At 35.4% G+C, this 16,029-nt stretch overlaps 1 pseudogene; it reads left to right on the top strand.

Moving 5' to 3' along the window:
• The first annotated feature begins 4,786 nt into the window (after positions 1 to 4,786).
• LOC107907946 (50S ribosomal protein L4-like) lies at positions 4,787 to 14,717 on the top strand (annotated as a pseudogene).
• Positions 14,718 to 16,029: the final 1,312 nt, after the last annotated feature.

Raw genomic sequence — 16,029 nt, 5'->3', positions numbered from 1 at the left:
AGTGCAGAAAAAGCAACAAGTATCAACCGAAATCCCAAAAGCAAGCAAACGATCCCGGGTTGGGAGTTTATTAAGAATGATCATCCAAGCAATAAGAGAATATTTGGGAATATATAAAATGAACCATAGCAAATGGTGCCATTCCACCTTCATACCCCGAGTTCTAATTGCCTCCCACAATCGAGAAGTGCTTACTTTAGCATTAGCAAATTGTTGAGAAGTGACAGCAACCAAAGGCTTCAACTTAAGCATCCTTCGCCAATTCCAGCTACTCATTGAAGTAGGAGCCACATCTAGAAAATTCTTACCATTTAACACATATTCACTAACCCAAGCAATTCAAAGAGACCTCACTCCTGCAAGCAAGGCACGAATAAGCTGCAAAATACAAGCTTGATTTCATTCAACCATATTTTTTTAGTCCCAAGCCCTCTTAGATTTAGGTAAACAACTCGCCTTCCAACAAACACGAGCCCCTCGACCCGAGCCAACCTTTCATTTCCTAAAAAAGCTAAGACTATATTGATAAACCTTCTTAAGAACACTCTTAGGCATTAGTAATTGACGACTCCAATAGGCTTGCACACTAAAGATCACAACCTTAATGAGTTGCAATCTACCAGCATAACTCAAGTGCTTAGTAGACCACCCTTGAATCCTGTCCAAAATCCTATTAGTTAAAGCAACACAGTCAGACTGAGACAGCTTTCGAGAAACAAAAGGAACACCAAGGTACCTCATTGGTAGCCTAAGAACTTTAAACCCTATGTAAGTAGTCGTGAGAGTCAACTCCTCTTGAGGCACCCCAACAACAAACAATTCACTTTTGGAGGTGTTGAATTGCAACTCAGAAAGTAAGTAAAACTACTGAAGAACACAATAAACACCAACCACCGAATTAGCAGTGCCCTTCGAAAAATAAGAAGATCATCGACAAACATTAGATAAGTCAACCGCACTCGAAAGCACTTAGGATGATACTTGAAGAGAGCATTTATGGCAACAACATCCAATAACCTGGATAACACATCCATTGCAAGCACAAAGAGGTAAGGAGACAGAGGATCTTCCTACCGAATACCTTTCCTCCCTCGAAAGAACCCCACAAGGCTTCCATTAAGGGAGACAGAGAAGCGATGAGTAGTTAAATAAACTTCAATCCAATTTAAGAACTTTTAAGGGAACACTTGAGCTCTAAGTGCTAAAAGCAAAAAGCCTCAGTGCAAATAATCAAACGCCTTTTGAATATCAACCTTTAAGGCACATCTAGGAGAAATATGTCTTCCACCATACCCTCGTATTATCTCATGAGCTAACATGGTATTATTAGTGATACTACACCCTCTAACAAAGGTGCTCTAAATATTAGAAATCAAAGCAAGCAGAAAATGAGTCATTCTATTAACCAAAACCTTGATTATGCACTTATAAACTACACTACAACAAGAAATAGGTCGAAAATCCTTTACATATCTAGGATTATCACACTTGGGAACCAAGGAAATTGAAATAGCATTAAAGGCAGCCAAGAGTGTGGAGGATGCAAAAAAGTACTGGACAACCTCAAGAAAATTATGCCCCACTATACCTCATGCAGATTTGAAGAAAAAAGTTGTGAAACCGTCAAGACTAGAGGATTTCTCATTCCCTTGCCTAAAAATAGTTTTCTTTATCTTCTCATTGGTAATAGGGCTAGTCAACACATGATGAGTATCATTAGACAATTTAGGCAGTAACTCTTGAAGTAAAGAATCTAGGCATTCAACAACATTGGAATCAACTGCACCAAAAAGATTTTGATAAAACCTCAAAATCTCTATAGAAATTTAATCAAAAGATTCTAACCGATTACTAGGTGCAACAAAAAGAAAAGTAACGGTGTGCTTATTCCTCTTAACTGTAACAGTACTATGAAAAAATTTAGTGCTTTGATCCCCTTCCTTGATCCACTACACTTGAGCTTTTTGTTGATAAAAAAACATGCTTCAGCCTCTTGCAAAACCAAAAGATCAGCTTTCACTTGATCAATATGACCATTTCTAACTAGATCACTTGCAACAAAACAAGTTGCAGGCTCTCCAGCTCCTCAGCCTTAGCCTTAACTTGAGCAGAAATATTACCAAAAGCCTTAGTGTTGAGCATCTTCAAGACAAGCTTAAGTCTCTTAAGCTTGGTAAATAACTTTAACATAAGATCACCTACCACAGTAGGCTACCAAGATTCAGCAACAAGCTACAAAAACCTATCATGCTTAGCTTAAAAATTAAAGAACCGAAAAGGCTTTGGCAATGATTGCATAAGTCGCTCCAACCAGACAATAGAAGGACAATGATTCGAACAACCAAGAGCAGCAAACTTAACCCGTGAATGAGGTAGAAATCGTAATCAAGCTACATTAACAAGAACTCTGTCAAGCTTCTTCGCAATCGGCCTATCCAATTGAGGATTAGACCAAGTGAAAACAGGACCAAAATAAGCATGATCAAATATTTCAATCTCCCTAACCAGAGCTTGAAAATCCTTCATATCAACAGTAAAAGACAGAGAATTATTGAAACAAAGAACTCTCTTTAGGCGAAAGTGTGACATTAAAGTCACCACCCAACAACCATGAAACATCACCAACATGGCCACTAATTGAACACAAGTGAGACCATAGCTCTCGACGAGAAACATCATCATTACAAGCATAAGCAGCTGAAAAGAAGACTTTATGATGTTGCACTTGCACACTGCATGTAATACATTGACCAAAGACATACAACACATCCACAATACAAGCACTCTTCCAAATAAGTAAAATTCTACCATTAACAACATGATCATGATTGCAAACAAAGTTCCACCCCTGAAAATACTTCCCCAAAATAATCGAAGCATTATTACACTCAACTCCAGTTTCCAACAAACAACAAACATCAATCTTCAATCTAACTAACCTATCAACTACAAGTTTTTGCTTTAGAGGATTATTAAACTCCTTAATATTCCAAAAGAGAATAATCATGGAATACGAGGAGAATGTGTACGCCCTTTACCACCTCCTTTTCCTCGCCCTTTAGTAGGAGAATTATTCATCTTCTTCTTACCTTTGTTAAGGTTCTCTTACTTTGTAGCTATTAAAGATCTCACAAGAGGAGCTACTGCCAGCGAGGCCAACCTAGGCTTTTGAGGAGAAAACTCAAGTTGTACAGTTTCGTTATCATCATCAACAACATTTTGCTCAACATCAATATCATCAGTAACAACATCATTAGAATCCACAAACTCAACACCTAAAGCCTCAAATCTATTATTAGATCCCACAAAAAAATCATGCATCGATTTAAGAGTAGGGGAAAAATCCATAACCATGACTTTACCCTTAGAGGAGACTTCAAAAGTTGAAGTCAAAATTGCACCACCATCAGGAGCACTCTCATTTCAAACGGCAATAGATTTTTCAGGAACAGAAATTTGAGCAGTGGCTGCACCATCTGGCTTAACTTTTCAAACTTTCACTTCATTCTTTTTAGAATAATGCTTACCAAAATGATTGAAAGGTCGATACTGTAAACAACGCATCGGCACCCATAGTACTTCAACTCCAACAGAAACAAAGGAACCATCACACAGTTCAACATTAATAAAATGAGAGAGTTCAAAATCAACAGAAATCTCAACACACACCTTTGCATAAACAAGACGTTGTTGCAAAGCTGTGATATTATCCATATAAAAGGGAGTATCAAGTGCACTTGCAATGTAGCTAAGCCCCTTTTGAGTAAAAAGCTCTAAAAAAACTCGACTTAACTTAACCTAAATCGGTATATTATCAAGGGAGAAATCCAATCTCTAAAGATTAGGCTCCCACTTCCTTAGCACCATCGGTTTGTTCTGGATATACCAAGGGCCATGATCTAGAACCCAATCTCAAGCAACAGAAGAAGAAAATTAAAAAATAAACAAATTTTCACTTACCATATTGACTTCAATAGCCCGCTGTTTACTCCAAAGCATATCGACCAACTTCTACAGAGAACCAAAATTGGGAGGCCGCCCAAGAAATTGAGCCACTAGCGAGTGCTGCCACCTCCAAATCCCTTCATCAAACACCTCAGCTGGAGGTTTGACAGTAATAGAACCACCATGGACTTTCAATAGGAAAAAACTCCAAACTTTACTCAGAAGACGAATCAAAAAGTTTCCTCCAATCCAAAGCTTGTGAAAAGAACATAATACAAAATCAAAGCCAAGAAGCAACAAGTATCACAAAATCAACAAGAAAATGAAGAAAATTAAGCCAACTTCCCCTCCAAAATCAAGAAAAGACAAAAAGGAGCCAAGAGAACTCCTTATTAATTTATTAAGGTAATCCCTAACTCCGAACACTAAAAAGAAGTTTTGTTTCTAACCTATTAATTTATTAAGTTTATTCTTAAGATAAGTATTGATTTAGTTAGCAACTGAGTTGAATTCTAACTCATTTAGGTTCTATTGTATTTGTAGCTTCTTAGCTTTCAGGGGGAACTATTTTGTATTCTTTTTTGGCTATTCTTTTAGTTTATTTTAAGTTCCTTGTATATGAAATTTTATCAAACCCTTCGTGCTCCTAATATTAGATGCAAAAGTTTGAATTGGGTTTATGAATATATTATTAAAACATTTCGCTGAATTTATGATCTTTAGTCTCAGGATAAGTTTTTAACCGTGTGAAGCTAGATGAACAGGTGACTTTGTTCTTGCTGCTATTGAATAACTAGTTTCTGGTTTTTGGGACTATGGCTTTGATATCTCAAGAAGGATTATGCATTCTTTTGGGTCATTGTCTCCCTTGGGGCTACGCAATTCCGCAACTGTCACTTCTCGTACATGTCATGCTTCGGGTAAGAATAATATACTAACTTGACAACATTGTTTCGTTTTCTTATCTGTAATTGCAGTACTTGACATACCTTTTTTTGGTTCCTAACCAGACTTCAGTGGCCGTATTTTGGTGGATAACTTACCTCTTGCAGAATATTTTAGCTTTTCCAAGGTTTGTTGTCATTTTGTTTTTTTTTTCCTTGAATGTATCTTGCACAAAATCTATCCAATATGGCAGGGAGCCAATTTTAGAAAAGGGGTTGTTCTAGTGAACTAGTTAATGGTTCAATTGTTTTAAGTACACTTCATGGTTAATTTAGAAAGGACGGATAAGGATAAGTTATAATGAGCTTATTGTTTCTGCATCTACCGGAGGTGCCAGAATACCCTTAATAGCCATTGTAAGAAATCTTTGTTTCATTCTGTTGCTACCCCCTTCTAGTTTGCGTTTTTGGTCTAGTAATGTTGCATGTTGTTAATGTGTTTAACATGCTAGCCTATTGTTTTCTTCTCTATCTTGGTTGTTCTTTGTATTTAACCTATACTACTTATATTTGATGTAGGATGGTCCCCTTGCTTACTGGAGTTTTTCAACTACAGTTTTGACTCCTGATTCAAGCGGAGGTGCTTTTCTATCCAATTTACTGTCTTCAAAGATTGTACTAACACCAGAGCGTACTATAGATATGGGAAATAATATGAAATTGTATTTCTGTATGTAGCTGTTTGCTTTTGAAAAGGTGATAATTGTAAGTAGTGGCACTTTCCTTTACAGTAGTTTGAAACCAATTTGCTTTGGTTGGATTTTGGAAACCTTAGTGGTATTCTCCTTAGCTTTCTAAATGGTCTACAGATTGACAGATGGCGGCCTACAATTATTACTGGATCACTTCTTTTTTTTAAAAAATTGACTTCTGTGGTTAAAATTGCCTCGAGAAATTGTCTTTACAGATGCCAACTTTTGAGTCTGATTCTCCACAGTCAGTTTATATTGCCTTCTATATGGCATCTCATGCTTGTTAGACTAAGATCAGCTTATAAGCATTTCAGTAATAGGAGGGATAGGTTAGTGTTGTTATGTTTTTTTAATTAATGTATTATGGTGCGGACTTTTTGAAGACCTAGTAATTCCCGTGACAAATTTTCATGATGAATACAAGGGATTCATGGTTTTGCCTGGTGTGTTAAATAAACTTAAATGAAATAGAGTTATGTTATATGAAAGGTCAAGAGTTATGTTGTTTTTTAATGGGTTTAAATTAGTAGTTTTTCTTTTAGGAGAATGAAAGGTCAAAAGTCATTGGTTATTATTAGATTTTAATATTTTCAAATTTTTTGTTTTAAAGGGTTATCTATAATCTATAAATAGTTTGCAAGCTTTTTATATGAATGTGAACAATTTTACATTGAGAACAATTTTTTACAATTTGGTATCAAAGCTATGGAGAGTGTGACCAGTAATGTGCCGCTGCCTCGACTAACAAAGGTGAACTATGAGAATTGAAGCATCCAGATGAAAGCTCTTTTCGGGTCTCAAGATGGTTGGGAGGTAGTCCAAGAAGGTTTCGTAGAACTGACAACTACTGCGGGATATACGGCGGCTCAAAATAAGGCGTTGAAAGAAATGCGATCGAAAGATAAGGCAACATTGTACATGTTATTCCGAGCTATTGATGAGTCGGGCTTTGAGAAGATTGCAAGTGCGACAACTTCAAAAGAAACGTGGGACATTTTAGCAAAGGTGTACAAAGATACTGACCGAGTTAAACAAGTCCGCCTTCAAAATCTTCGCGGTGAGTTGGAAGGCATGATGATGAAGGAATCGGAAGGTGTCTCCAACTACATCACGCGTGTTCAAACCGTGGTGAACCAACTCAACCGAAACGGAGAAGCGTTAACCGATGCACGAGTTGTGGAGAAGATTTTGAGATCGTTAACTGACAGTTTCGAAAATGTCGTATGTGCCATAGAAGAGTCAAAAGATCTAGCAACGCTCACAGTCAATAAACTCGTCGATTCTCTCGAGGCACATGAACAACATAAGAAGAAGAAGAAAGATGAGACACTCGAGCAAGCACTTCAAACCAAGGCATCAATCAAAGACGAAAAGGTTCTCTATTCTCAAAGATTTCGAGGTAGAGGCCGTGGTCATAGAGATCGAGGAAATGGTCATGGTGAAAAAGGCCGTGGTCAAGAAGGGAATTATGAGGAGGAGCATTCAAACCAACAAAATTGGCGTGGTAGAAGACGTGGTTGTGGAAGAGGCGGATGGTCGAATTATTCTAATGTCGAGTGCTACAAGTGTGGCAAATATGGTCACTATGTGAAGAATTGTAACTCTGATAAGTGTTACAATTGTGGTAAGGCAAGACACTTTGCGAAAGAATGTCGTGTCTCAAAAAAGGTGGAAGAGACAACCAACCTAACCACGGAAAATAAGGAGGCAAAAGAAGGTTTTCTCTTGATGGCACACAACAAAGTCAACACCAACACCAACATGGTATGGTACCTTGACACGGGTGCAAGCAACCATATGTGCGGGCACAAGCACCTATTCAAAGAGATGCGAAAGGTTTAAATGGGACATGTGTCGTTTGGAGATGCGTCGAAGGTTGAGGTAAAAGGCCAAGGTACCATTTGTTATTTACAACAAGATAGGTTAGTTGGGTCAATCCAAGATGTGTATTACATACCAGACCTCAAGAGCAACATTTTGAGTATGGGGCAACTCATAGAAAAAGGTTATTTGGTATTTATGAAAGATCGGGTGTTACACTTGAAAGATAAGGAAGGTCGTTTGGTCGCTCTAGTTGAAATAGAGAGAAATCGCATGTTCAAGTTGAATTTGAAAAGCGTTCGAGGAAAATGTTTGTGAGTCGATGTTGAAGACAAGACGTCGCTGTGGCATCTCCGTTTTGGCCATCTACATTATAGTGGTCTAAACGAGTTGGCGAAGAAGAACATGGTGTATGGGCTACCAGATATGGACTATGAGGGAAAATTTTGTGAAGAATGTGTGCTTGGCAAGCATGCGAGAATTTTATTTCAAAAGAAGGTAGAATATCGGGCTAAGCAACTTCTTGAATTGATTCATACCGACATATGTGGACCAATCACCCCTGAATCTTTTAGCGGTAAAAGGTATTTCATTTCTTTTATTGATGATTTCTCACGAAAAATATGGGTTTATTTTCTTAAAGAAAAATCCGAGGCATTCGAGGTGTTTAAAAAGTTTAAAGTGATGGTGGAAAAAGCAACTGGTAGACACATCAAATTTGTACGATCTGATAGAGGTGGCGAGTATACTTCGACGGCTTTCATGGAGTATTGTGAGGAGCAAGGCATAAGACGATTCCTAACCGGACCATACTCTCCCCAACAAAATGATGTGGCCGAGAGGAAGAACCGAACTGTTCTCGACACGGTTCGATCAATGCTCAAGAGCAAGAAGATACCGAAAGAATTTTAGGCGAAAGCGGTGCAGTGTGCCATCTATGTGCAAAATCGATGTCCACATGTGAAATTGGATGATCAAACACCACAAGAGGCTTGGAGCGGACAAAAACCATCAGTTTCTCATCTCAAAGTATTCGGTAGTGAGGCCTATGCACATGTACCGGATCAACGAAGAATGAAGCTCGAAAACAAAAGTAAAAGATTTATTTTTATTGGGTATGATGAGAAAATAAAAGGATATAAGCTACTCGACCCGATAAGTAAGAAGGTTGTGGTAAGTCGTGATGTATGATTTAATGAAGCAAGTGAGTGGGATTGGAATAACTCAACGGAGATTATAATCAAATATGGAAGATCATCAATCGCTACACCAACAATCATACCGACAAATCCTGAAATTATCGATGATGAAGATGAACCGCAACAACCAAAAATGTGAAGTTTGCAAGATTTGTATGATTCAACAAATGAGGTACATAATGTCTTTTGGCAGATTCCGAGAATATAAGTTTTGAAGAGACGGTGCGAGACAAGAAGTGGCAAACTGCTATGGATGAGGAGATTAAAGTAATTGACCGTAACAACACATGGGAGTTAACGGAATTACCGAAAGGAAGTCAGCCCATTGGTGTGAAGTGGGTGTTCAAAAGAAAGATAAATGCTCAAGGCGAGTTAGAACGGTACAAGGCGCGACTTGTTGCAAAGGGATATAAGCAAAAGGAGGGGATCGATTATGACGAGGTATTTGCTCCCGTTGTAAGAATAGAGACAATCTGATTGCTCTTTGCACAAGCAGCTCAATTTAAATGGCCGATATTTCAAATGGATGTCAAGTCGGCATTCTTAAATGGTGTGCTCGAAGAAGAAGTCTACATCGAACAACCACCCAGGTACATAAAAAATGGAGAGGAGAATAATGTGCTAAAATTGAAGAAGGCACTTTACGGGTTGAAGCAAGCACCGCGGGCATGAAATACTCGTATTGATACATACTTCAAGGAGAATGGGTTCAAACAATGTCCCTATGAACATGCCCTCTACGTGAAGAAGAATGGAGGTAATATGTTATTTGTTTCTCTTTATGTCGATGACCTCATTTTTATGGGGAACAATGGTGAGATGATACTAGATTTTAAGAACAAAATGACACAAGAATTCGAGATGACAGATTTGGGTTTAATGAAGTATTTCCTTGGTTTGGAGGTTAGACAAGAAAAGACAGGTATTTTTGTGTCACAGGAGGCATATGCAAAGGAAATTTTGAAGAAGTACAATATGTCACATTGTAACCCGGTATCAACACCAATGGAACCAGGTGTAAAACTCTCGAAATTCGATGGAGAAGAACGAGTCGACGCAAGTAAATACCGAAGTTTGGTGGGAAGCCTTCGCTATCTCACTTGCACAAGGCCTGACATTTCGCTAAGTGTTGGCATTGTAAGTCGGTTCATGGAAGAGCCAGTTTATTCACATTGGAAGGCTTTAAAACGAATCCTACGGTACATTCAAGGAACGGTGTCACTCGGGTTATTGTATTCAAATATGGAAGATTACAAGTTGATTGGGTATTCCAATAGTGATTGGTGCGAAGACTTAGATGATTGGAAAAGTACATCGGGATATGTGTTCTTTATGGGTAACACATCATTTGCTTGGCTTTCAAAGAAGCAACCAATCGTGACACTATCGACATGTGAAGCTGAATATGTGGCAGCATATTGGTGTGTGTGTATCATGCTATATGGCTCAAAAATTTGTTGGGTGAGTTGGAGCAACAACAACTCAGTGTAACTGAGATACGAATTGACAATAAATCAGCGATTGAGTTGGCAAAGAACCCAGTGAATCATGAGAGAAGCAAACACATTGACATTCGTTTTCATTTCATCTGAGATCATGTAAAGGAAGGAAGTGTGAAATTAGTGCATATGGCAAGTCGGGACCAAGTCGTGGATATCTTCACACAACCGTTACCAATGGTACTATTCGACAACTACAAGAAATTAATCGGCGTAAAGGATGGCAGAAGCATTTAAGTTTACAGGGGAGTTTTGTTAAATAAACTTAAATGAAATAGAGTTATGTGATATGAAAGGTCAAGAGTTATGTTGTTTTTTAATTGGTTTAAATTAGTAGTTTTTTCTTTTAGGAAAATGAAAGGTCAAGAGTCAATGGTTATTATTAGATTTTAATATTTTCAGTTTTTTTTGTTTTAAAGGGTTATCTATAATTTATAAATAGTTTGTAAACTTTTTATATGAATGTGAACAATTTTACATTGAGAACAATTTTCTACATGGTGATGTTTTTTATGTGCCTATTGGAAAGAATATTATCCATCATGTTGTATTATGACAGCTTGCAAAACGACAACAGGTGTCGCTTCATCCTTCTTTTTGGATTCTTGAAGAACACACTTCTATGGCCTTCTTGGTGTTACTGTGAAATTATTTAGTTTATTCCTTATGGGTTTTTGAACTAATACTTTCTTAGCTTTGTAATGGCCCAATATTGCCCGGCCCAATATGGATAATAAAAACAAAAGTAAACATATTAAATGTCCAAAATGTCCATATTACAGTGACCTAATACCAGCCTAATGGCCCAAATCTCTACCCAAACCCAAATCAGCTAAACCTAAACAGACCCTAAACCAAATTTTCTAATCCCAAATTAGCCTAGCCCAAACCCGATTACAACAGAATGGGAAACCCTAGCATCAGCCCCAACCAGCGCCGCAACCACCAGGCCTTCTCCTCGCACGTGTTGCGCCTGCGCGCATGTAGCCGCTCCACGCTAGCCTCTGCACTCACGTGAGCCTCCGTACGCGTGCGCCCGCGCCTCTGTACGACTATAGTACCTGCAACAAATACGACAAACAAGCCACAAGAGAGAAAAAAAAGCAAAAATAGCGAAAAGGAGAACAGAAAAGAAAAATTTTGTATTATTATTATTTTTTCTTTTTATTTTCGAGTTATAAAAACCCAAAGATGTACTCGAAGAAAAATACCCACAGAGAGATATTAAATAAAAACAAAAAAATCAAAGCAGAAAGTTTTTCTTCGAAAAAGGTGATCTTCTCCGTTTTTTTCTTTCTTTTTTATTTTCTTTGATTCTTTGCTTTCTTCTTTGGCACCAAACTGAAATAAAAGAGGAAAGCGAAGAAGAAATTTACCTTGGCGCGCCATTGGAGCCATCCTCTACTCTATCCGAATCAGAACGAGAGAGAGAAGAGTTCTGGCTTTCAAGGCGGCGGAAAAGAGAGGGGCGCCGTTTAGGGTTTATTTTTTTTATTTTTTTTATTTATGCCTGAATGAACCTTGTTTAGGGTTTATTTTTAGATTTATATTGCTTAAAACGGCGCCGTTTAGAGGCTTGCGACCCGCGCGGTGACCCGACCTGAGGGAAGGATCCGCGCGTTTTTTCTCAACGGTCTATTTGCGCAATAGACCCCTCTGTATTCGGTGTCGTTTCGATTCAGTTTTCTTCTGTTTTTTTAATTTATACTGTGCATTTAACTTTGATTGCATTTAAGCCCTCTGTTAAGCGACGACGTTTCCATTGTTTGGACTTGAATGCCCGAACCTCTGCGTTTAATTTCCGTTTTGGTCCCTTAGATTTAACTAGATTAATAATTTAGTTCGTTTTTAATTCTAGTTGTAATTTAATCTTTATTTATTTATGGTTAAATATATTTCATTATTATTTTGATATAGTTATTTCCAACATTATTTTAATCTTTACGTTTGATATTTTTTTAAACTTATTATTAATACAATTTTTAAAATACAATATATTATTATTTAAATTGTTATTAATGTAATTTAAATTTATCATACATTAGTCTTTTATCCCTTATACCTTTTTAAAATTTTTGATATATTATTATTTAATTCATCATTTATTAATATACATATATTTTATGAAAATTGGATAAAATCTTTACATATATTTTAATGTTTTATCTCCATTTTAAAATTTACCTTTTGAATATTTTTATATCAAATATTTATATGATAATATATTTTATATATAAGGCTATTATTCTTGTACCCATAAATTACTAATTTTTTTAAAAAAATAAGTTAATGTTTTGATATTAGATATTATTATAAATTTCAAGTGTTTTTAACATGTTTAACATATGTACTTTAAATGGATTTTATTTATATGCAATTTACTTCTTCTAAAATTCACTTTTGTATATAACTACCTCATTTTTTTGATATATATATGCATTATATTTTTTTGTATATACTATCTATGTTAAATTGATAAAGGTATATTACTTGTTTCAAATTCATTTTTAAATACAATTATTCAATGTTGTTTTATTTTGTTTCAAGTCCATTTTAAGTTTGTGTGTAAATATTTTAGCTTAAAAATGTGGTTATTAATAAATGTTGTTATATTTAATTCATTTGATATTTGACAATTAAGATTAATATTTGCCTAATATGATAAAAAATTGTTGTAGCCATTTTTGCTTGAATTCATCCTTTGTTTATTATTCCTCAATAGGTATTTAGATTGCGAATTGTGTCTTTTACCTTATGTATTGCTATTCAATCATGTTTCATTTGTAAAAATTGTATTTTATTAAAGCACAACAATCATTCTATTTCACAATAAAAAAATCTATCATTTATAATTCTCGAGAGAATTGTGCCTTAACTTACTGGGTTCCAATTTTTCTCGATGAATTTAGATAGCTACATGTTTTTTAATTAAAACCATACAGTTTTAAAACTAAGCATTTAGGATTTCAAAATGTCGGATCCTAACTTACCAGATGTGACATTCTGTTAATCCTAATTTTAAAATAAAGGCAATGTTTGATGTTTAAGAACTTCGAGAAATCAAAACCTAACTTACTGGATTCTGATTTCTCGTTTGACTTAAATGATCGAACAACCTTCTCAAAATGCATGAATTTCAAAATTTGAAAATTAAAAAGACATACTTAATTTTGATGATTGAATTGTTGCATCTTAACTCACTGAGTGTGACAATTTATTTCTTCGAAATGAATGTGTCTTATCATTCAATTTGGTTTATTCAAATTTAAACTCCAAAGGATCGTATTTTAAAATCTTTTCAAAATTTTGACCCTAAGACATTAAACAATCAATTTGGTACCAATTTTGGGCGTTATGAGGGTGCTAACCCTTCCTCGTGCGTAACCGACTCCCGAACTTATTTTCTCAAAATTCGCAGACCGAAATCGTTTTTAATGGTGAACCGGTCACACCTCAATAAAAGATCAGTGGCGACTCCCATTTTATTTTCAAAATCGATCCCCGTTTTTCAAATTAAAAAAAAAAAGAAGTAGTTTCGACAAGCTTCTTTCCTTTCTGTCCTATTTCCAAACATGCTGTTTTAACAAATTTTCTAACAATGCAATCGGTCTGTTACGTATGAAGGTTAGTGACAATTGAATGGTCAACAGGGAACTCATTCAACAAAAACTATTAGTGAGGTTAGTGGGACTGGTAGAAAGCCGTGGCAACAAAAGGGTCTTGGTCAAGCAAGGCATGGAACCCTGCGTGGTCCCCAGGTGATTCATTTGTCTGCTCTGTGGTTTTAATAAGTTTCATAGAGCTATATTAGCTTTCTATGACCTATAATCAAATACAAGGGATTGATAACAGTTTCGAGGTGGTTCTACCATGCATGGCCCTAAGCCAAGAAGTCATGCTATTAAGTTGAATAAGAAGGTTCGACGTCTTGGACTGAAGATTGCACTATCTGCTCGTGCTGCTGAAGGGAAGGTAACAGGTATCATCTGGCTTGTGTATAAACGAGCTTAGAATTAGAACATTACTTACGCCAAACAAAGTTATTCAGTCCTCATTGAGTACTAAAACCTACTGATGACTATGGCACAATTTAACAGCTTCATGTCTTCGAGGATTTGGAGGTCCCTACACATAAGACCAAAAATATTGTGAACTATGTAAATCAAATGGAGAATACCAAGAAAGTACTGCTGGTGGATGGTGGCCCCATAAATGATAATTTGAAGCTAGCTACACAAAATCTACATTATGTCAATGTCTTGCCATCAATTGTAAGTTGTGTTAATAGTGATAACACAATGTTTCCATTGTTACTGTAATATATTCAAACTACTGGCTCGCCTTTGTCATGAATGATGAGTGAAACACCATCTTATAAGCTTATTATAACCGTCATCATGATAGCCTTAGATTTAAAATTATTCCAGTGCTCCTTGTATCTGTTTGTTACTGTCATAGGGACTCAAATCATGTTGTGTGATTGCCTTAATAAGTTGTTTGTGTGTGATATTGCAGGGCTTGAATGTGTATAGCATCTAGCTGCATGATACGTTAGTGATGTCCCGTGATGCTGTTGACAGGATTTTTGAGCGAATGCGCACTCCGATCAACCGCTGAACTGCAATTGTGTGTATTATCTTCTGTTAGTATCCTCTTGAACGTAGAAGCAGCAGAAAGAAATGAGAACCCAAATAATTTGGCATGGCTGGATGTATATTCATTCTTGTTGAGCCAAAACCAGAGGCGATTTGTTACCTTCTCCAAATGTATGGTAAATTTCCTGCTTGGAACATGGGTTTGCTAGGGCTGACAAATTCGTAAATGTATTTGGTTCGTGGTTCACAGGTAAAACACCGCAATTATCTTAATTGAATTGAATTTTACCTTTTATTTAATTTGTAATTATTTTTAAATTCATTATAATATAAATATAATTATTATGGTTGTTATAGAAAGATAATTTTTATAAATTTTCATATAGCAGCTGTTTTTATGTATATTTTATTTCACATTTATTCACATGATTAATTACGAAGTTTATAAAACGAACAAATTTTATTTATTAGTACGAGTTATGTACCATTCAAAAAAATTTGTACGAGTCATCAAATTCAAGTAATCAATTTATAAGTTTATTGAATTGATATATTTAGCTCCACTCATTGAAGTTTATTTTCATTTAATAAAAATTTGAGTAATAGATTTTCCATGTGAAATTCAAACATTTTATTGAAATAATATTTTAATTAAGATAGTTTTGTTAATAAATTATAATTAATAGGCTTGCTTATATGAGATAGCTATAATTTTACTAAAATTTTAGACAATATATTGTTATAGAAAATTAATTTAATAAATAATATACTTCATAACTATGATTTTACTGTTATAAGTAAAAAATTATTATAGAGCATTAAAATAAAACATAAAAAGTCGATTCTACTACAAACTTGATTGTTATAACGAAATACTTTTATAATAGATTGTTACAGAGAGTTGACCGTTTATTTTTTAAAATTTTATTCATAATAAATTTCAATTAATAAAATGTTCAATTCTGTTATTAAACCCTGTACTTTGTGTAAGTTGTTGATTTAGTACATGTACTTTTAGAATTTGAAAATTTTAGCCCTAACCAAATGATAACTATTGAATTCAATAAGTCAAGTTCTATTATTTTTCAAATTTGATGTGTCAAACATATTATCACATTGTAATGCTATATCTATTTGTTATTTTCACATATTACTCACAAAAAAATCAATTAATAGATTTAACGACCGTCAGTTGTATTAAGACTAAAATTTTGAAATTCAAAGAATATAGCTACTAAGAATGATTCAATTGGTGAACGTAGACTAAATCTATAACTTTACGCATAATACAAGACTAATAACATAATTTAAGCAAACATATTTAACTGTTACCA

The sequence above is a fragment of the Gossypium hirsutum genome, chromosome D06, assembly GCF_007990345.1.
Source record: "Gossypium hirsutum isolate 1008001.06 chromosome D06, Gossypium_hirsutum_v2.1, whole genome shotgun sequence".
Taxonomy (NCBI): domain Eukaryota; kingdom Viridiplantae; phylum Streptophyta; class Magnoliopsida; order Malvales; family Malvaceae; genus Gossypium; species Gossypium hirsutum.
Note: the sequence above shows the minus strand (reverse complement) of the source record. Positions and strands in the feature narration are given on the sequence as shown.